This window comes from Protopterus annectens, chromosome 3.part1 (genome assembly GCF_019279795.1).
Source record: "Protopterus annectens isolate FY-2018-M chromosome 3.part1, PAN1.0, whole genome shotgun sequence".
NCBI lineage: Eukaryota > Metazoa > Chordata > Ceratodontiformes > Protopteridae > Protopterus > Protopterus annectens.
In genome coordinates this window covers 105,273,886-105,296,664 of record NC_056732.1, presented here as the reverse complement: position 1 = coordinate 105,296,664, position 22,779 = coordinate 105,273,886, and positions in this window count along the sequence as shown.

Genomic DNA, 22,779 nt, shown 5'->3' with positions numbered 1-22,779 from the left:
CATTTGCCAGACATCCACATTTGTCTGGCAGAGGGTCCACGTATATCAGGCACATGTACACATTCCACACACATCTGTGTACTGCAGAAGTCAGACACCTATGGGGAAGATACCCGCATGTTTGCAGTGCTGTCTGTCATTGTGTCACATGGATGTTGCTGGACTGTTCCTATTTGTCTGATGGTGACTTTATGACATGGTACTGGGATGTTGCCCATAGGGGACACACCACAGTATATGGCACTGATGGGAGTGGAGACATAACAACACACTTTGTCACAGCACACAGGGCCATAACCCGTATTCATAGGATCATAGGAGGTTACTAGGCTATTGGCCCTGAGGCCCTTATAAGCCTAACCAAGAGTTTAGCCTGTGTTTATACAAGTCAGCAGCCGAAGCCCTAGTAGAACAGGGACATGGGTGGAATCCCAAGAGTGTATTTTCTGTTTTCCATCCAGTTATCCATGTTGTGCTTAAAAAGGGGTAAAGAGGTACTCTGTTTGATGTGGAGAGGGAGTCTATTCCAGAGATGCGGGAGTTTCTGAGTCACTCATCTGTCCCGCAAACAAGCCCCGTTGATGTCACAGACCAGGTAGAGGGTGCACGTGTGGGTTACTTGAGTGGAGCTTGACTTGTGGAAGTGCAGCAGTCCTGTCAAGGTGGGGGTCCATGATTGCCTTGTATGCCAGACAGAGGTCACCTCTGAGGAGTCTGTATGAAACTGAGTAGAGGGATAGGGCTTTTAGCCTATCTATGTATGGTAGATGTTTCAGGCCCTGGATTCTCCTGCTGAGGAGCGCCTCTGGTCACTCCAGCTGTTGCATGTGCTTTGCAAGGTATATGCTGAAAGGGGCATTGTTCTCAGTAATGGGCCTTATAAGGGAAGAATACAGGGATGTTATGACCTCCTTGTCCCTGAATGAGATACCCTTACTTATGAGGTGGGCCATGTAGAAGGCTTTCCATACAAAGGAAACAACATGGTGGTCAAAATTCAGGTTGCTATCAACCTGTGTGCACAAATCCCTCATGACTGATTGCACGTCTTGGATGTTGTTATTAATCTGATAATTTGTGGGGATGTCACTCTCCCCAAAGGGGATGATGATGCATTTTGTGGTATTCAGCTGAGGCTATGTTTCTGGCACCAGTCATTTGTCTGAGTGAGATGCTCTTGGAGGATGTCCACATAATTAGGGGATTTAGTGACAACACCCAGCATGCAGTCATCTGCAAACATGGTCAGCCATAGCCCATTGGTTTTGCCATGCACCTCAGAAAAGTATATCCCAAATAACAAAGGCCCCAAGACATAATTCTGGGGTACACCACTTGTTATGGGTCTACTGCTTGAGGTGGCGTTCCCTGTTTTGACTAGGTGGGTTGTATCAGTGCACCAGTTAGCTCCCCATCTGGTAACATACGGATTGATGCCTAGTTGAGAGAGTTTATCTGTTATGGCCAAGTGGGGAATAGTGTCAAAGGCTTTGGCCAGGTCAAGGTAGGAGATGTGCACTGTCTTCCCCTTGTCCATAGCTTTGGTGATTTTCTCAAAGTCGTCGACCAAATTTAACAGACATGATCTCCCCTTGACAAAGCCAAACTGTGTGGGATCAACTGTTTGGAACTTGCTAATGTCCGTGCTAATGAGGTCCATGATAATTGGCTCCATGGTCTTGCAGATTAGGCTAGCTAGGCTGATGGGTCTATAATTTCCTTCATCAGTGGACACTGCACCTTTGTGCAAATGGATGACTGTCCTCCACTCAGTTGGGACAAAGCCAATACTCAGGCTTTGGTTGAATATGATGCCAAATGGTGCTGCACATTCCTGGCTGAGTTCATGTAGGATGCAGCCTGGGTCCCATGAAGGTTGTATTTTTTTGCCTTTGAGAAAGCAGTGGTGACTTGTTCCTTAGATATAAGGGGAAGGGTCAGGTACTGGGGATGTCCTGATCAACTGATGGGGGACAGATGGGTGAAGTTTTCAATGATGCTGTCAGCCAGCAAGTTTGCTATATCTATGGCATTTGTATATGTGGTGTCCTTGACCACCACTTCTGAACAGATCTGGGTGCTTCCTTTGAGGTTGCTGACATATGTGAAGAAGGACTTATGATTGTCTGTAGTAGATGTCGCCAATTTGGACTCAATGTTTGCGTTGGAGGATTTCAGTACTGCTCTTAATTTGCTTGTTCAGGCTAAGGAGACGTTGCTTCCAATTGGAGACCTGCTGCTTCTTGGTCTTGAACAGCAATTTTTTCCTCTTATTATACAGTGTATTTATTGCAGATGTCCACCAGACAGGTTTACTTTTCCTTGCAGAGGATGATTTAGTCCTGTTGGGTGTTCCTGATTCCATGCATCCATATAAGTGCTCATATAGTACTTTAGTGTAGTTTGGGATATTGGCACCAGTTCCTACAGAGGGAGAGGGGGCTGAAAAGATGTTTATACCATCCCTCAGAAGGCTGCAATCAAAACTGTCGAAGTTGGTTTGTCTGACTGTAGCTAGATAGGTACTGTGGGAGATGGTGACTTCAAAGGTGAATGCTTTATGGTCGGATCTTACCAGCGAGTATGATACTGTAGGGATGCTGCAGTGGTTACTCATGTTATGTAATACCAAGTCCAATATATTTTCACCTCGTGTGAGGGTATCAACTAGCTGTTCCAAGGTGTTTGCAATGAGAAAATCAATGAATCTCTGGGTATTTCTGTTCTTGCTTGAGTAGTTCTTCCAATCTGTGTTTGGGTAGTTAAAGTCACCCAGGATCAGGGTAAAGGGTTGAATCCTGATCTAGTCAAACAGGTCCATATAGACAGAATGGGCATCTTGAGACAGATTTGGGGGCCGGTAGCTAGCTATGATTTGAATTGGGGTCTTGAAAATGGTTAACTGCACCTGGAGCATCTCCTGTGCTTCATACTGTTTGACCAGCCTGGAGGTGTGTATGTCTTTGATATATGTTGAAACTCCACCTCCTTTGGCTTTACTGCACATAGTTTGGGGTCTGCATGTATGATAGGATGGGTAACCAGGTAAGGCGGGGGTGCTCTCCGCAGTTCTGAACCAGGTTTCTGTGACTGCACAGATGTCAGCATTTTCCAGGGTTAAGAATGCTTGCAATGAGTGCAATTTCATGTTTAGACTCCTAGCATTTAGCAGCATGACGTTTAATTTGTGTTTTGTTGACATTTGTATGTTGGTAGTTTTAACCTCATCACTTTTCCTAAAAAAAGGCACTAGGGGGGAGGCAAGAACCTTTGCCAGAAGCCTGAAGCCCAGGTCAAATAGTTGCAGGTCATCTCTGGCAAAGCATCGTGGTCTGTTCATATTTTCCCAGGCTGTCAGGTACTGGATCCCCCTGGAGTGGCACCAGAAACTAAGCCAATTGTTAAAGTCAGTCATTTCCTGTTTGTATTGAGGCATCATTCTGAGTGACAGCAGAATGCTGCTTAAGGCTAGAGACATACCTGTCTGGGACACATAATCAGTGGGCTCTACCATGTCTCTATTCATATAATCTAGGGAGGTACGTCTCAAGTCATTCACACCAACATTGACTTTGACAGAGTCATAACAATACCTGTTAAGAGACTTCAGTACGTATGTGATATGGCAGATTCTGGTACTTGACAGACAATTAACCGTGACTTTCTCCTTTTTCAGCCTGGTGAGAGTCACATCTGTGTGTCTCACAATGGAGTCTCCTATAACTAATATGTTTGGTTTATTGTGAAGCCCTAGTGACTGTGAGACAATGGTGTGTGGACTGTGCATGGTATGTGGTGTTGAGGCTGTGTGTTTTGGCCTTGGAGGTCTCCTTTGTTTTGGTATGTTTATGTTGAGGACCTCCGCATATGTGGATGTGTGTTGTGTAGGTCTGGGTCTTGTTTGAGGTGTAGTGATTGTGTTGACAACCTTTTTGGTGCCCGATATACTGGCTTGAGAGGGAGAGAGTATGGACTCTAGGTTCCTAATGTAATTGCATCTCTCGTAAATTGTATTCCTAGATGATGGTAGTAGATGGTTGTTCATGTACATGGGGCAGTTGCTACACTGTGTCAGGATGCCCATATCAACCAGACTGGCAGGAGAAACTGTAGGACATTGTCCATCCATATTTGTCAGAATATGAGGGAGAAAAGCCAGGGAGATCTAATGGATGGGCCTAAAGCCCAAGTGTGTAAACTAAAAGTAAGAGGCTTAGAATAACACAATTTAGACAGGCTATAAACAAGAAGTAATAAATGCAACAGAAAAGCTGCAGTTGAACACTTTAGAGAACAAGCAGCAAGTAGCAGAAAAAAGCAAGATGAAGAGGAAAATGCAAAGTGTATTGCCACTATGTTGCTGATAGCCACATACATACCGTGTTGATAGATGGTGGGATATCATGTGGGAGTTAGCAGAAGATAGTGCTGACCAATTTGGATGTGCAGGGTGTCTACATAATGGAGAGCAATGTGACGTGTTCCCCTCTTCTTGTCTTTCAGAAACAATGTACAGACGGAGGCACCCACCTTTTTCTGCTGCCGAAAATGATGTGATCCTGGATGGCCTCAGACTGCATCACAACATACTGCTTTCCAGGAGTCACCAGAATTGGGAGCAACATGCTGCACTGTGGGCTGATCTCATTGCATGAGTAAACCAAGTAGGGCTACAGAAAAGAAGCCACGAGCAGGTCCAACACTGGGCGATTGACATGATAGATGCTGCATGGCAAAGGGCCACTGCTGTGGCCAGGGACCATGCTGCCACCAGTGGACGGCCTGCAGCAGAACAACCACTCTTGGCCACAGAGGAGTTCCTGGCAAACCTGGGCTCAACCACCAGCTCCCAAGCATCCATCACCCCATATATCTTGGAGGTGGGTGGCACAGCTTCCACAACAGAGAAGCTTCCAGATAAGCCTCCAGTGCTCAGCTCTGTAATACTGTAGCAATCATTGTGGCAACCTCTGCATACCAGTACACTGGTGTAAGGTCAATCTGCATTTGGGGGGTTTGTTTGTAATGCACACTTGTACACACATACTCAGACTGTCAACAACGTGGGTAGTATCACAGTTCTTACTGTACATATTGATATATGCACATATTATCCTGTAACAATGGCACATTTGTATTTGCTGACAATACCTCTCTCTCACATTTCCATATATACATCAGGTGTGGCTGGAGTCCAACATCCAGTAGCCGGTGAGTGTGAAACTATTTTGGAATGGCTCATATATACCCTATGAATGTTAAGAGCTGCCAGTTTGCTGTAGGCACAACTGTTATGCTTAGCCAGACTACAATACTTGTATATTCAGTTCTGGAGGGGTTCCATGCAGTCCATTGAATTGGAAATCACAGTAGTGTATTTGCAGGAGCTGTAACATATTTGCACTTATTTTTGTGGAGGTCTATGCAGTCTGCAATACAGGGCACAATAGCATGGTGAAGACGGGTGCACTGTGTTTTAGGTGTAGGTCCATCACAGACAATGACAATATCGCTTATCTCACAGGTGTATAGTACTGGCAACATTAACCGGACATAGCAGCAGTGCATGTTATTAAGGACATGTCTTGTCTGTGTATGTTGTAGTCTGCTTGTGTGTTGTGCATGGGATCAGAAATAAGATGTGGTATGTGTGACAGTGCCAGTTCAATTATCTGCCATTTTGTAAATAATTCTGTCTCATTTGTGAATATTGATATGATTTATACAGAACTGTACTATGTCATTTCTGAATATTGATATGATTTATACAGAACTGTATGTTATGTACTGAGCTTCAAGAATGTAAACACATCATACCCTGCTGGAACATAGAAGATTAACTTATAAAACTTCATTGTGTTATCTCTCAGTTTCAGTGAAGCAGACGCAATGTCTAGAGATAGAGGTTTTTCTGTTGTCTTAGAGAGAAGTAATTACTAGGTCTAAAATGTAAAAGTGTTTAATTGTTTTATGACTTCCAGTTCTGAGCAAACATATGAGAGATATGTATTTTTAACACAGAGATGTTGATTTCTGTTACCCAGAGAACTGAACGCAGGTGACAAAGAGTGATGTAATCCAAGCTGACCCAGCAATAATATATTATTTTAATTAAAGAACTCTCTCAGAGAGAGACTATGCATTTTGTATTTTGTCTTTGACCTTCAAACATACATCATCATCACCATCTATTCTTGCCTTGCTAATAGTAAGTAACTTGGCAAAAGTAGTTTCTTTTAGATATAGATATGGATATAGTAAAGATTAGTTTTGTATTTATTTGAGACTGTCCTGCAATGTTGTTTTAAATATTTCCTGTGATTTTGAACTATGAAGTAACTGTGTTTGTTTTTTTGAGTACTGTCTTGTTCTTTTATTATTTATTATTAAATATATTTAAACCTATCTTTGTGGCTGATATTTGGGAGACATATTTAAGCTCTTAGATTACTTGCATATGTATTTGGTGACACTGTACAAGCCACCTCAATAGCCTTGCTTGGTCAGACTACCATTTAGATAATAGTAACATTACACAGTAGGATTGGTCACCCTTTATAAGGGCCTTATAGTAGTTGATATGTAAGGGTGACTGGTGGAAGCTGATACTACCTTATAGTCTGGGCAGAAGGGGGAATAGCTAGTAAACCTGTGCCAGGGTTCCCCAGGTGTATGTGTGTGTTTCTATATAAATCAGATCTCAAAGTGTGTGTGTGTGTGTGTGTGTGTGTGTGTGTGTGTGTGTGTGTGTGTGTGTGTGTGTGTGTGTGTGTTAGCTACTTGTGCAGGGACATGAAGCACTGGTTGGACAGAGAGTGTGCTGGAGATCATAGCTTGGTAACTCAGCTGAGATCTCAACCCTATAGCTATGCCAGTGGGGAGCCTTATTGGGGATCTGGAGAGAGAGGGAGAAACCAGCCCCAAACTGACTATGATCTCTGTGTGCTGTTAAGGGAAATTGTACTTTACTGTGTGTGTACTTGTCTTCCTCCCATTGTGTACATCCCTTGCTGGTGCTACTGGTGGGGATTGAGGCTCCTTGATTACTGGGACAGTGCAGGGGTGTCACAGTAAGTGTAATGCAGTTGTGGCACCTCACCTGTATGTGTGTATCTGTATGTGTGTGGGAGGGTCAGCAGGCTTAATAGTGCAGGTATTAATGTAGTTATGCTGTCTTCCTCCTCACAGGTGACCATGGGGGTTGGAGTGTGTCCCCCTCACAACCTGATGTTAGTGTCTCATCGGACCCTGATGATGGTGGCCATAGTGAGGCACAGTTGGGGTTGTTGGGGGCTGAATCTATCCCATGGGTTGACATCCCACTTCCTCCCCAATATCCTTGCACACAGTCAGTATGCCCACACATACCCAGTCCACTGTGGCCACAGATCTTGGACAGAGTGTGGTGGCATCGAACAGGAGAGTGTGGCAACAATGGCATCAGCGACTGTAGAAACTAGCCATAGCCAGAGAGGTGGTGATGTCCCACACAGACAGAGTAACAGGGGTGCTCAAAGGAGGACTGCTGCCCATCCACCATCTGTCACAAGTGTCACATCATGACTAGTACCGCATCTGACCCTGGCATGGTGGTGCCAGTACCACTCCTGCCAGAGCTGGTTCCCGTGTTCATGGCCATAGACGAACTGTCCAATCTGCCATGTATGGTCCACTGCTGTCCAACATACCCACGTGTAGGGCTAGCACATGGCTTGACTGTGTACACACACACACTCATACATCAATGTCACATGCAAGTCACCAACAGACACACACAGCATCTCTGCATGGCCCAGCTGACCACCACCCCCTCCTGATTTCCACACATGTCAACTGTTTGGCATAGCCTAGGCCTCTGGCACCCCCACACCACACCCTGTGCATGTGATGCTACCTGTGCCACATCCCTGCCATTCATACCATCAATGCAGGGACATGCAAATACATATTGATGCACAGGGTGACTATAGCACATTACATGACATTGTTTACGGTGGTTCTGTTATGCCATGACAGGTACTGTCTGCTGGCATGTGTCATGAGTACACATTAACATGTTTGTTCCTTTGTTGCATGATGTTAAATTGGCAGAGGTGTCGCAGACTGACAGGTCTCTCTCAGAACTTTGTTTCTGTTGCAGGGGTCTGAGTGGCTATGCTGTGGAGACTTGGTGGCAATACAGCGGCTCAGAATGGCATGGTAGCAAAGCAGACATATGACATCACTAAGGTAATGCTTTATATATGCATAGTTACCTAGGTGCATCTGTGTAGAGTAGTGTGTCAGAGGCAATGGGGCAGACAGCATAATCCTGCATGCATACCCCATGACAACGCATGGCACACTTGATTCATGTCACCTTGTTGTTCTGTACCTACAAATGTAGGTGGTGACAGATAGCACTTATTCCTAGGTAGATGTGGGCTATTTATGGGCAGCAGATACTCACAGGTCCTTAAAATGTATAATCATTGCACCCACATAGGAAAGACAGACACACTGCTCCAAGGGGTATAGTTACAAATACACACACACTCACAGAGTTGCCCTTTATGAGATTAGAACCCATACCTATCTAGTACTTTATACTATAGTACTAAGTAGTTATTACATGTGCCACGGAGCTTATGTGTTCTGGAAATGTTTGCCACTGCTGTTAAGGTGGATGACAACAGCAGGCCCTGTAAAAGTGGGGGTTAACAGGGCCTGAAAATGTATAACCATTGCACACAGGCAAAACAAACACACTACTTCAAGGGGGTATACTTCACACACACATGCACAGGGTTGCCTTTTTGAGATTAAAACTCCTACACTAAGTACTTATCACATCCCTATGGAGATTGTGTTCTGAGAGTGTCTGCCATTGCTGTTAAGGTGGATGACATCAGCAGGCCCTGTAAAGGAGGACAGTGGGAGGAGTTGACAGGGCCTCAAAATGTATAACCATTGCACACAGGCAAGACAGACACACTGCTTCAATGGAGTATATTTACACACACACACACACACACACACACACACACACACACACACACACACACACAGTTGGACTTTTTGAGATTAGAACCCCTTCCTATCTAGTAGTTTATACTATTGTATTACATACTTATCACATGCACTATGGAGCTTATGTGTTCTGACAGTCTCTGCCACTGCTAAAGTGGATGACATCAGCAAATGTTGACAGGGAGGCCACTGTTGTGGGGGGTGTTAGTCAGAGGGCCATAAAATGATTGACCAATGCACAGACATAGGACTGATAGGGATGTCTGTACTGCTGTATGGGATTTATGTACACACACACACACACACACGCACACGCACACACACACACACACACACACGCATGCACACACGCACACACACACACACACACACACACAGAAGGTGGGTGATGTGAGATTAGAACCCCTGCTTACCTACTAGTACACACTACAGCTCACAGTACTACTTGCACATGCCACCAGTTATATTAGGTGTACAAGTGGATGCAACACTACATCACTGTACACCTTTATGTGGCTATATATACATGTTATCTCTATTATATCTATATATATAAATATATTGAGACGTACACACACACACACACACACACACACACACACACACACACACATATATATATATATATATATATATATATATATATATATATATATATATATATATATGCCACATACTGATAGATAAGGGTAATCATGTCTGAGAGGTATAGGGAGAGACAGATACATATACATACTTGTCTGCATGCACAGTGATATATTCACATCTCAGTTCTTTAGGCATATGACCCATCAGACAATGGGCCAAAATTAGCTAAGTGTAGGAGCATGCCCAGTGTGACCGTCATTACTTATAAGGTGACTCCAGAGCAGACCTACCTGTACTCCAGTCCAGGATTTTGTGCGCTACACCCAATTGGTGGCTGCACCAGATTCAGTAGTCCAGCACCTCCCTGATATTATGTCCTAGGGATTCCCAGGCTGTGTGCTGCACACAATATCTGAGTCATAGCTAGGGTGTGTACAGATTGTAATTGACTATACAGGGTTTTGCATCATATGTCTGGTATGTTTTATATAGCATTGTGATTTTCTGGTACATCAGTGGCAAATCATTATAGATTGATGTTTGGAACTGATGACAGACAGTTGATTTACTGACTCCATCCACAGCAGGGAACCCATGCTACTGTACGACTTGTTATTTTCTGCACTATCTACATTTGTGTGGCCACTAGTTGATCCTTTTCCTTATATGTGGACCTTTGTCCCACTCCTGCTCATGGCTTTGTCCATATTTCCTGCTCTAAGTAGTTGTAGGTTTGCTGTGACTGGGGTACATTCTGTAACACTTCACACAGGGTTACAGATTTCTCACCTTTGACTGTACATGTTTCGCATGATGTCCAGCATTCTGCCCTATATGTCTGCTGTGCTCCTCAGACAGTTGTGTTGTTTTGGTAATATATAACTACATGGTGCCCACTGACTTATTGTAGGTACTGACAAAGATACATGATGGTCTGTACATGCTGCTGCTACTCTGACTTGTTACAACCTGATGTTATACTAGCTACCTTCTAAGTTACTCACTTCATGTGTAATGTTCATAGCTGTGACCCCCTGTCCATCTATTCTCTCTTGTGTTGTCCAGGTTTCTTGCAATAGCAAATAGTGACATATTCTATAAGTCTGTGGGACTCCTACAACAGGAGTACCTCACATGCAGAATTGTAGGTGGAACCAGCTTCCAACCATGAGCACCATCTACCATGATAATATACTTAGCCCACTAAGCCACACCAGCCACCAGAAAGTAAAATTTAATTCCTGACACTATCAACAGCAGACAGATATAACTTTGACCCCTGCATATTGAGGAAATAGGATATGTCACCAGGTTGTTTGTGACAGCCCTGGGACTGTGTGGTCTGCTGCTATGACCTTGCTAACATACTGTTACTGCAGTTGTAAGGCAACATGGCTGTGTTGGGAGTAAGGGACTCTAGCACTGGCAGTTATGCATCTTTTCTATGGCCCCACTGTTTGGCATTTCCCTCGCACAGTGCAGTGGGTTTTGCTGCCTTGTGGCCTACTGCATGTTATGGGTCAGCCAGTATTGGAAAGAGGGTACCTGTTGTCCCGCATAGCTGTTAGGTCTGTCCAGGTAGCCCAGTAGCCCACTCTATTCCCTTCCATACATGCAGCAGGCCCATACATATGCTACCATAGTCTAGTACCCATACATTTGTTGTAAAGAAGAGTGACTTACCTTGTGCCTGCAGCAGTTGAGATAACAGTACTTCAGGGCTGACTCTGTCAGATGCACACAGTTTTCAGCCAATACATGGTAAGGTACAGGTTGTGTGGGTGGCATCCTTTTTACCATGTATGTGAGTCTGTGTGAGGTGTCAGTCCCTAGGACCCTAGGTTGTCAGTGCATGTGCTATGCTTTGCCAATTTGCCAAGGCCAGGGCATAATGGGCACACCTACATCTGCCTACAGGACAGGCTCAGGGGGTTCCTACTCTGAGTCCCCCTGTGGCTGTGAATGGGGAAACCTTGGCACTGGTGGGGGGCTGTGTGTCCCTTCCCCTGTGATGTTCCTGCTGACGCTGTTTCTGCAGGATCATATTGTATAGCATGGCACATACTGTGAACATCTGTGCACATATGGCGGGAGAGTACTGCAGGGCTCCTCTGGATATATTGAAGCAGCGGAACTGTGTCTTTAGCAGCCCAAATACACACTCTGTGATGTTCTAGCTTGTGTGTGTGCCTCATTATGGCATTTTATGGTAGGTGTGTGTGCATTTCTGTTGGGTGTCATCATCCATGGTTCTAATGCATAGCTAGCATCCGCTAGTAGATGGCCATATGGGATGTCCCCCCTGGCAAACATCTGATACAGCTGTGATGTGTGCCAGATATAGGACTCATGATAACTGCCAGGGCTGCTGACACACACACTCATGATAATGCCCTGGGCATTGCACATGACCTGGCAGTTGATGGAGTAATACCCTTGTGGCTGACATAGACTCTACCCTCTTCACTGGGTGGTGCTTTGATATGCACATGAGTGCAGTCTATGGCACCCAGTACCTCAGGGTAGTGTGCTACATGGTGGAAGAGATGCATACTGCTGGCTTTCTCCTCAGGGGTGCAGGGTGAATAAATGTGCTCACTGGCATGTCTTTGCATGACAGCCAGGAACTGGTGGAGCACTCTGGATGCTGATGCCTGTGAGACCCCCGTCATGTCCCCAGATGGTCTTGAAAAGTACCAGTAGCTAATATTTTAAGGGCTACACATACCTTTGTTTCCACTGGGATGGGTTCCACTCTGCTGGCTCTGGGTCTGAGTTGCAGGCAACAAAGCTCAGTAAGTTCTTGTAGTATGTCCCGGTCCACCCTATAGCACTCTACAATCTCCAGCTGATGTAGCCCCTGGAAGGTTACCCTGGGCCTGAACACTCTTCTCCTTCTCAGTCTAGGCCTATTGTCAGCAGCAGCATCAGCACTGCCCTCAGCCTCGAACACATACAGATGTAGCAGAGTAGCAGCAGCCCCAATATTCTGTCAGTTAAAATTCCCAAGTGTGCACTCCACAGGTGCAGAATATGTGGGAAAAATCAGATTGTAGGATGTATGCATACTTTATAGTGGTCTGCTGCAGATGCAGTCTGTGTGATTGGCTAACTATGATGCATTTCACCTGTCAGGTATATCACTGAGGGGTTTGAATGGCCCAGTGTTTGTGGAACAGGGCTTAACAGTAATTTATACATGAGTGGCTTTCCCAGGCTATTGCCTTTTTTTTAAAAAAAAACATCCCGTGCTAAGCACTGTGGTGCAGCACACAAACCACGCCACTAGTTTAAACACTGCTTAGCAGCACTGGACATATCCCCCTGCTTAACAGAGCTAAGCGGCATGCAAACAGGCACCACTGAGCTCCAATCTGTTTACACAATGTGACACTCCCCCTTTTGATGTCAGCTCCCTCTTCCTTGGACATCAATACGGTTCAGGGGCTGCACACATTTTTGCTATTCAGTAACCCTATCTCATTTGCATACTGATCCGTGCACACAACCTGGATACTTCATTATTCTAGGGCCTGCCTCCTTAGCAACTACTGAAATCCACCATTGTACATACTGCTTGCAGGGCACTATAATGCATTATTCTCACGTCTTGTTTTTGGATTTTACAGTTTTTAATATTTTTTTTGCATAACAGCATGTTTGTCCACCACTTTGCAGAGCACAAATATGATATGACTATTAAAAAATGTATTTATTATTTTGCATCATTTTTTGCACATACAGGGCATGGTTTTGCACATATCTGTCCCTAATATGCAATCCCTGACCTTCTAAATGGGCTTTTACGGCCCCTGTTCAATTTTTGCTTTCTTGTGCATGATAATTTTCCATGTACACTTTGGACACCAACACGGGCTCTGAACAACTACATATCTGCTTGCTGGATTGCTCCAGCACCCTCAATTGACTTCATTGGCATAAAAGTCACCTCAGTATGATGTAATTTGCATTCTGCAGTTACTTCTGTGTCCGCACGCTCGTGCATGCCCCTCAGATCTGTTTACTGGATCACACTGCTGCCAGTTTCCATGTTGGGGCCATGCCACTATGCCTATATGGAAAATCGCTCCTTGTAGGCTTTATTGAATTCTCCCCAGTGTGTATCTGACTGTTAATCAGTGTACTAGGTACAGTGTTAAATAACAATGTAAACATCTAGTCCTGCATTTTTGTTGTATTGCTATGGTATAAAAAAACAGATGGCAGTGAAACTAAACTCTGTGTGAAATGCTGTGATGGGAGACAGGAGGAGCATGGTGATTATTAGAAGTCAAAAAATAACTTTCCTGCTAAGGGCAGAGTTGTAATTAGGATTTAGCAACTATGTGAGTCTAGGAAGTCATTGATGCATTTTATCCTGGTTTTAAGCAAGAACAGAGCCAGATTTTATCTAGGAAATCTTTCAGAGTGGTTTTGAAAGCTGGGAGGGAGGGTATATACCTAATGGATACAGGTAAGGAGTTCCAGGCCTTAGCAATCTTGTATGAGTACAGACAATGCCCATCAGATTTGCTAGGCTTGTAGACAGACAGGAGTTTTTGGACATTGGATCACAATGACTGACTGGGAACATAGTTGTCATTCTGTGGATACAGTAATTTCTTTTTCATTTTCTACCCGTTTTCTAATATTTCTTCCTTTCCAATAAATAAAGGATGGTTGAAGGTCCAGAACCTGAAAGATAGATTGGTTTCCCCTTATGATGTTCCAGTTTTCAACCATTTTTCTTTTTATTCCATGTGAGTAAGTTAGGATCATGCTTCTTTTATGTTCTTCATTTCCTTCATTGATACTTGGTTGTATGGCATGTCTTGTGCTTCTAGCAGCAGGGTTCAACAGACTTGGATCATTATTTTGGTCGAAGAGTTTTATGAGTCTTAGTATATTGTCTACCAAATTATTTTGCAACCACAAAAAATCTTGCTGCAGTTGATCTAGGTTGGTGAGAAATCAGTCCATCTCTCGAGAATCTGGCTATTCTCATTCCCTGTGATTTCATGACATTTTTCTTAGTAATTTTGAGGTGCATGCGATTAGCATGCAGTAGTAGATTCACTCGTGTAGGTTTTCTGTAAAGGTCATTCTTGAGCTTCTACTCATTTCTGTCCTTATAGTTGCTAATGTCCAGGAACTCCACCTTATCATAACCATAGTGGTTGGTGAAGTTTAAAATGTCTATGGTGTTTTCACAGTAAAAACTGCACAGCTTGTCCAGGGAGCCTTTCTATGTGATAAATATACCATCATTAAAACAGTAGTAGCAGTCCATGTATTGAAAGATGTATTCTTTTCTCATCTGGCCAAGGCTGTATTGGCTAGGCTGGTGGCCATAACAGCTCCCATAGCTATCCTCCCTTGTTTGTTTGTACCTTTTCTAAGAAGTGAAACGAGTTGTTGGTGTGTATGACAGCCAGCATATTTCCAATAGCTTTTATTTCTCTACAGTTGGTATTGGTCCTTAAGCCTATGTATTCTTTCACAGCATCAGTACAGTAGTTATGGCACAGAACTGTATATGTACTCCGATTTCCATATCTCAGAAAAAAGGGAATACTCCATTTCACAGGAATCTTGGACTTTAGTATTTGTAAGTCTTTATTTTCACACATTCAGTATCATTATTCTGGGACTCGCATATCCAAGTCTTGGAATTTAAAACTGTTACAGGCTAATGTAAACTGTAAGTTGTCTGATAAATTGCATTGTATAGTCAGTATCACAGTATTTTAAAAAATGTTTAAGACAGAGAAGAACAGCAAAAGATGAAAACATGGGGTAAGCAGTGGGAATACTGGGAGAAGGAATGTGAAGTTTTTGTTTTCTGGAAACTTATAATTTTAATTTTGTGGTCAGACTGTAAAGACACACGTGTCAGAAATTGGTTATATGTATTAAGAATTTAGCTTATGGCAGACTAGCGACATGATTATTTTCTGCTGGAAGTTGGTAGGAGTTCACAATGAATTATTATAAAATTACAGTAAAAACTACAAAGAACCTATGTGGTACTATGCACATATCAGGTGAATGGAAACTTTATTGAGTAAGAAGTTATTCAGAAGAGGTATAGTTCTGCATAAATCAGTATTTGTCCCAACTATTGAAATGCCACTTTGCAGCTAACATTTGCATTACATTATTTCAGGACTTGAATTAGATTCAACCTAGGCTTATTGAAGTGTATCGCTGTGCCTGGTAATATTTCAAATTTGATAACAGTGGAATGTTTTGTAATGTTCTATATTGTCTTTGTTACTATGGTTGTCACTTTTCACATGAAATCAATGTAATTCCAAAGGTGAATGTGTTTTCTATTTTTTCAGGACTTATTTAATAATTAATAAGGACATGACATTTATAGTGCTGGATAACATTTATTTCAAGCTGCAACTCATCATATATTGACTAAGTTAACACTTGTATCCTAAATCTGATGGCTGCACGTAAGCAAGTTAGCTGGATGTAGTGTAAAGCCATTCAAACCTTTGCTAGCACCAGAATTAAATAAAAATACAGGTATGATATGAACTATTTAAATATCAAACTTAAGTATCTCAAGAATCTTAAAGACCTCAAAAAATCTCTTATTTAAAATTGTAAAAGAAAGCATTTTTAGTTTCATGATCCACCTTGACTATAATTTGTGATTTGCAGTTTCATGCCACTTTTGTAGAGACTGCTGGGTTCTTAAAGTTACAGTGATTTGAAATATTTAGGAAAATTAAACTCAGAATCATGCAGAACTATGCTTTTACATCTTGTTATTTTATAATCACTGAAGGTAAGATTGTATTATAAATAAAAATGAAGTCACAAAAGTTTGCTTTAAACAGATCTTTTTTTTTCTTTTTTTATTCCCAACTGCCTGCCAACCCTCAGCCCTCCTGTTACCAATTAGGGCTATTTTTCCCCTTGGGGCAAAAGCTGATCGGGGAAACTGTCATCCAAGCAGCCATTAGGGGATTTCCTTTGATGGCCTAACCCCACCCCCCAGCAGCCAACATGCGCGCCTGCTAACTTGATGGCCTGCAATGCCCCCTTCTGTCAGGTGGAGGTGCATGCTTGTACGTGTGTCTTTTCCAAAAGACTTTTCCTCCTTAGGGCACTACTGCTTGGCAGACCCAATCAGGCATCCCCAGTTCACTGGTGCATGTGCTGAATGCCATGCTTCCTTCTCCTTTTCTTAACAGGACACATCAGTGTGGCAGACTGAACTGCCTGCCACCATCCACAATGGACAAGCTGATATCACCTACCCCCCCCCATACTGTGCACACAGCTCCACCAGCAACAGAGACAAACGGTCGTAATCTGCTTCATAAATCAGGTGCTGCTATGCCATGCAGCTGGGACTACAAATATTTTAAAACCAAATTCTGTGAGAAGATTGTAATGAGCACCTTGTTTCCTTTTCCATTTTTCTATATAATTTCTTCTGAAGATAAGTCATACAGCCTGCAGTTAAAATGTGAAAATGCATTTGCTCTGCTGTTTTAGTAAAGTCTTCAGAAGTCTATTCTTAAAAAAAACACGGTTTCACTGTATTGCTTTTAACTGGACAGGTGATTATAAATTAATTTTTAACTGAGTAGGTGAACTGGTCCTCCTCCTTGAGGCATTTTTAGCCATGTGTCTGACCACAAGTACAAAACTAAAGAGAAGCTATCTATATGTAAAGACAGTTTAACATAGTTAGTCAATCAGTACATTTTTGAAGGTGGCAGAAAACCAAAGAGCCAACATGGAGTGAATATGCAAACTGTACCACTGTACCATGACAGTACACAGAGATCAGAATTGAATTATTGTGGTAATGGGACAAACAGATCTAACAACTGAGCCACCATGCTGCCCACTGTGATTCAGAAGACCTGGGATAACAACAATCTGGACACTAGGAGCCATCTTGGAAGGAGTGAGCAGTCACCTGAGAGACCATCAGCACCTTGTTAATCCTGAAGAAAGGTAATTTACTGAGACAGCTGCCTTACTGACACTCAGTAGACATGGCACATCAAAGTGGTCGTACAAGCAAAAATGTGTGAGTGCTTTCCAATCAGCACTTTCTGCAGCTGGTGCCATGCATTGCAAGAGTACACATGATATGGAGACCATTATCGGAGTCTAGTGGGTCAACAATCATGGAGATTGGGGTTTATATATATAATGAAAAACTACTTGTAACTGACAGCAGTAACAGCAATAGAAAAAGATAGTGCTAGCAAACACTGTGTAGTTTCCCAGATTGGAGACAGACTCACACCTAAACTCAAGACAGCCCAGGTATGTGGGAAAAGCAAGACTTTCAGATTACTGGGATGAGGGTGTCCCTGGTTTTGTGTGCAGTTAGAAAGTATGTTAAAGAGGAGTGTGGCTGGCACTAAACCACCCTTTACAGTTTTCTGGGTGATGGTCTGTCTGGTTGAATGTAGAGAGTGGGAACTTATAGTTGGCATGTACAAGGAACAAAAAAATGATAAATATATTGTTTCCAGAGCTGTTGAGAGGCACTTCTATATGTATTTTCTGTAATATGAATAGATGAGTGACATTTACACCCATCTCACTGACTTTTCCATGGGATTTTAAAGAATTTTATATGCATTAATGCTTAAATGATGCCATATCAGACCGGCTGCACTTGACTTACTTGGGTCTGATGGTCAGGCAACTGGTCTGATAGGAGATCATTTCAAAACTATCACGTATAATGCCAATGAATGTAATAACTCGTACTATACAGTATATCTAGTGACAGCTAAAAATGTATGTATGGAGGTCTTCCTGCTTTTTGAAGAGATATAGTTTTTGGTATTTTTACAGAATGAAGCATATGAAGGAATTCAGTAAAAACAGTTATCTTTCATCTCCATTGTGTATTTATTGTTAGGACAGATCACATAATGGCAAAAATATATTAGATCTTTATTATTCAATATGTCACTGTGGCAGCTGCTTGCTTTCTGAATAGTATAAATAAGGCTAATCTAAATGGCTAACATTTATAGGTAATACTTTTTAAAACTGAGAAAGAACAGATCAGCATGAATGTACAGTGCCCGTACAATGTGCTTTCATTGCAGAAAACAGGATTTAGCTCTGCAGTGGAAACTGAGGTGATGATAACATAGCTAGTGTTGACTCATATAAGAGGTGTAAAACTGGAGAAGGGAAACTCAGCACTGCTGAAGATTACTTCATAAGTGGAAATATGTTATGTAGCAGTTCCACATTATTATCCATTATTATGGCATACTTTTAGCTATTAGGCAAAAGTTACTTAATCAACAGGAAGGGAAAAGTGAGCAGTAATGTATACCACTGAATATTTTGCAACTTGTGAAACTGCTGGGCATGACATGCAATAGTTATGCTCAAAGGTACAATAAATAGCTCAGACAGATTTAAACAGTAGATCCATACTGGAGCTTATACATATTTTGTAGAAAAACATAACATTTTGAAATGCACTTTTCTATGAAGGTATCAATAACTCTGGATATATATACAAGGAGGATACGGTTTCATGAATTTAAGAAGCAATTCTGCATTTGATAAATATTTTTTTCCAGGAGACACTGATTTACAGTTCCTAATGAATTCACATTCCATTTCAATGAGATGAAATTCTGGAATTTATATATGTGATTTTTAAGTTAATGTGTGGTCATTTCCATGAATCCTTTATAATTTTACCACACGCACATGCACATTGTGGTGATTCTCATCTACGATGTATCAAAGTGTTATAAAATTGAAGCGACAGAAAGTAAATACTACTGATGTACATCGGGTATCATTGTAACTAACGTTAAATATTACTGTTTCTTTAAGACAGTTTCACTTTTGTATTCTGTAGAGAGGATCCCACAGGATTTCTTTAAATGTTTTATTCTTCTATTATGGTATACCAAAGGAGGGCTATGTCCCTGCTACAGAAGTTGGCCCGTCAGTGCAGAAGGAGTTTATACTGGGAATAATGGTTCTAGAGAGTGGGATGCAAAATCTTTTGGAATAAGAGAAAAGGTCCTTAATAAAATTTGTGTCACCTGTTATAGAAGAACAGACTGCACCAGTACTTTTCCTTCTGTTTAATAAAACTGCATAGTTTTATAGATTGGTGGTCTCTGCTTCATTATTTTTATATTGCACTGGTAGAAAATGCATACACGTTTTATTTTTCCATGCCAAAAAGCATCCACTTGATCCTGCATTATACCATTCACTGCCTGAAATATAACTGAGTATTTTTTTCCTCAGTTGGAGAAGACAATACTACTATAATATGGGCTAAGAGTTTAAAGGAGTACATCTGTGTTTGTTCTTATACCAAGATGACCTTAAAGCAAGTGTTTCATATTATTGCTACTGCCATTGATGGGATGGAGGCAACTGACAAGTCCATGGTGATGCCTAACACAGTTCCACCCTTTAAAGTGTATTGTCGCACTCTGTGAATTTCCTTTTAGCACCATCCTATAATGCCCATAGAGTGTTGATTAGTATTTTCATCTGATCAGTGAATCTTTTTCCTCTAGAAATCGTTACATTTTTGCACATTTTAAATTTGTTTTCCCCACATTGATGCCACCAAAAGTTAAGGATGATCTTTAACCTCTGTGATATCAACTCAATAAAAACATAACATGCATCAATAGACTTTAATGGCCCCATTCCACACAAGTATAGAAGTGTGTCCATTAAAGTCTATGGATGAACACTTACTTGACATCACTGACAGAAATTCTAAATTTATCTGGGTAGTGGTTTGACTAAAAAGATAACTCTTTTTATTCAAAACACAGCCCCAATAAATCCAAAGTGGTCAGGGTAGGATGCATTGTAGCACTCATCTTATGCAACAATTCACTCTTAAAGTGTGGCAATATACTTTGAGGGGATTCAGTAAAGCCTACATGGTTGTTTTTCACCATGTGAGTGTTGCGGAGCAATGCGCACACAGGCGCAGAAGGTTTTAGATCCACTAAATACCTTGTAGAGGCACACACCCCTGTGCAAACAAGCTAAACACAGTGGGATGCTAATTATAGCATAAGTAGTGAAGTTACATGAAAATTAACCAATCTAACATGGTGAAGCTATTCAACAAGTTATAAAGCAACCATGTAGACCACATGCTAATGTTACCCGTGAATTCCAAATCTTTTGGAATACAGCTACAGATGGAAAGGAGTCTACACAAAGAGAAGAACAAATAAAAAGAGTGAGATTTGTACAGAACTGACGTTAACATGTAACAGCATTAGATACAGGCTGGTTGCAACAAAAGGAGAGTAACAATAGCAACATAATCCTTTTTGTACCATAACAGAAATGCAGCTTTGCTCCCCCACCCCCAAAAGAACAGTACACTTGTAACTAATTCTGATGGATAAAAGTGTAAATGTGTGTGCTAATCAAAGTAAATATAACACCCATTAAATAGACTATTCATAGTTACATGTCAGCATATGCAATATGTTGCTGATGAAATGCAGGCATATCATCCAAAAATCAGTACTCCTCTGTGAAGATATATCCCAAAGTAATATTCTCTCTTCTGTGTTCAACACATAAACAATTTGGCTTCCCTTCGTAGCTACATGGTTGTTGTCTCTTGTAGATGGGTCTATATTATGAAAGCGAAAAACCCTATGAGCGAATACCAAAATATCGACCCCTATACAGCGAAACATGAAAATCCCGAACGCACTAAACAGCGAAAAAAAAATTGAACTGTCATAGTTGGCCAACCCCACCACTACCTATATACTACCTACCCAAATAAAATAAATAAACCACATACATACACTAACCAAACCCTACTTCTAACCTAAAGTAATGCACAAAACCATACTTCTAACCTGACACTAAACTCCACATACACAACTAACGATGCAGTTTCCTTAACCCTTCTCTAACCCTATGGTCCTTAACTACTGCACATGTCCCCTACAGACATACAGCCAAACAATACAAATAATCTGCATACATACATTTAACAAAACCCTACCTCTATCCCTACACTAAATCTAACATACATTACTTATCTAAGCACTTACCTTAACCCGCACCCTATCCTAAACTCTGTAACTATCCAACACTTACCTTATGCAGCTAATCCACCCAACCATGGAAATTCTATATTTTCGTTTTTGCGGTTTTCGTCTTTTGCTCTAAGTCCACTTTGTGCTATACAGTTTGACGTTTATGTATTCGCATAAACGTCTTTTCGCTCTCATAATATAGACCCGGTTGTTGTCTCTTGTAGATTCAGGACTCTCAGACAGTGAAAATGCAAATGAGGTCTGAATTCATTAGAATTGCTGAATCCCAAATCCTTGGCTCCACGTAGCAAATGTAAACATAGTGCAGGCACTCCCTCAGTGTTTGTGTTTAAGGGATGGCAACTGTGAATGCTTACATCAGGTGGGTGTGTCAGGTTACACTTACAAAGTGTAATATGTACATCTATCAAGGTTGGAAATGCAAGTAACCAGTCCACAATTCACAAGTTCTGTTTCATTAACATCCAGTGTCCTCTTTGTTTGTTGGCAAATTGTGTTTTCTTAGTCAGTTTTTTATTATTATTTTATTATTTTTGCCCACTGTCTGCATGATGCGCCACTTATCGCAATTACGGGAAATAGAAGAATGAATGGAAGGTTTGGCTGTGCTTATCTTGATTGTGTGGCACTGCAAAGCAGGCAAAACGCAGGCCATAAGAATGATTGTCATGTAACTATTTCAGTGGCAGCATTGCTAAAGTATGATAGTATTCAATTTGTGGAATACACGTGCTACTTATCTGACTTTGTGGCTGTTGGTGTTAATGCAGTTAATGCAGTGATATATTCCTTTTTGGGGCCAGATGGTACTGCATTTAAATTCAGCAGTATGTAATCCTTTTAGCTACTTTTGCATTACCATTGCTGTGTGGTGCCCACCATCTTGCAATACTCATTAAAGAAAAAAAAATGAGGAAGTTAGGACAATGGTAAACTGGGGAGCAAATAGGGGGAAGAACAAAGGGAAAGCAATACAGAAATGTGCAAGAAGGAGGAAGGAAAGAAACATAGCTATCCATTTCTTCAACAGTAAAAACTGATCATATGTGCAGAATATTAGCTGAATTTGGACTGTCAAGTCCAGAAAGAAGGG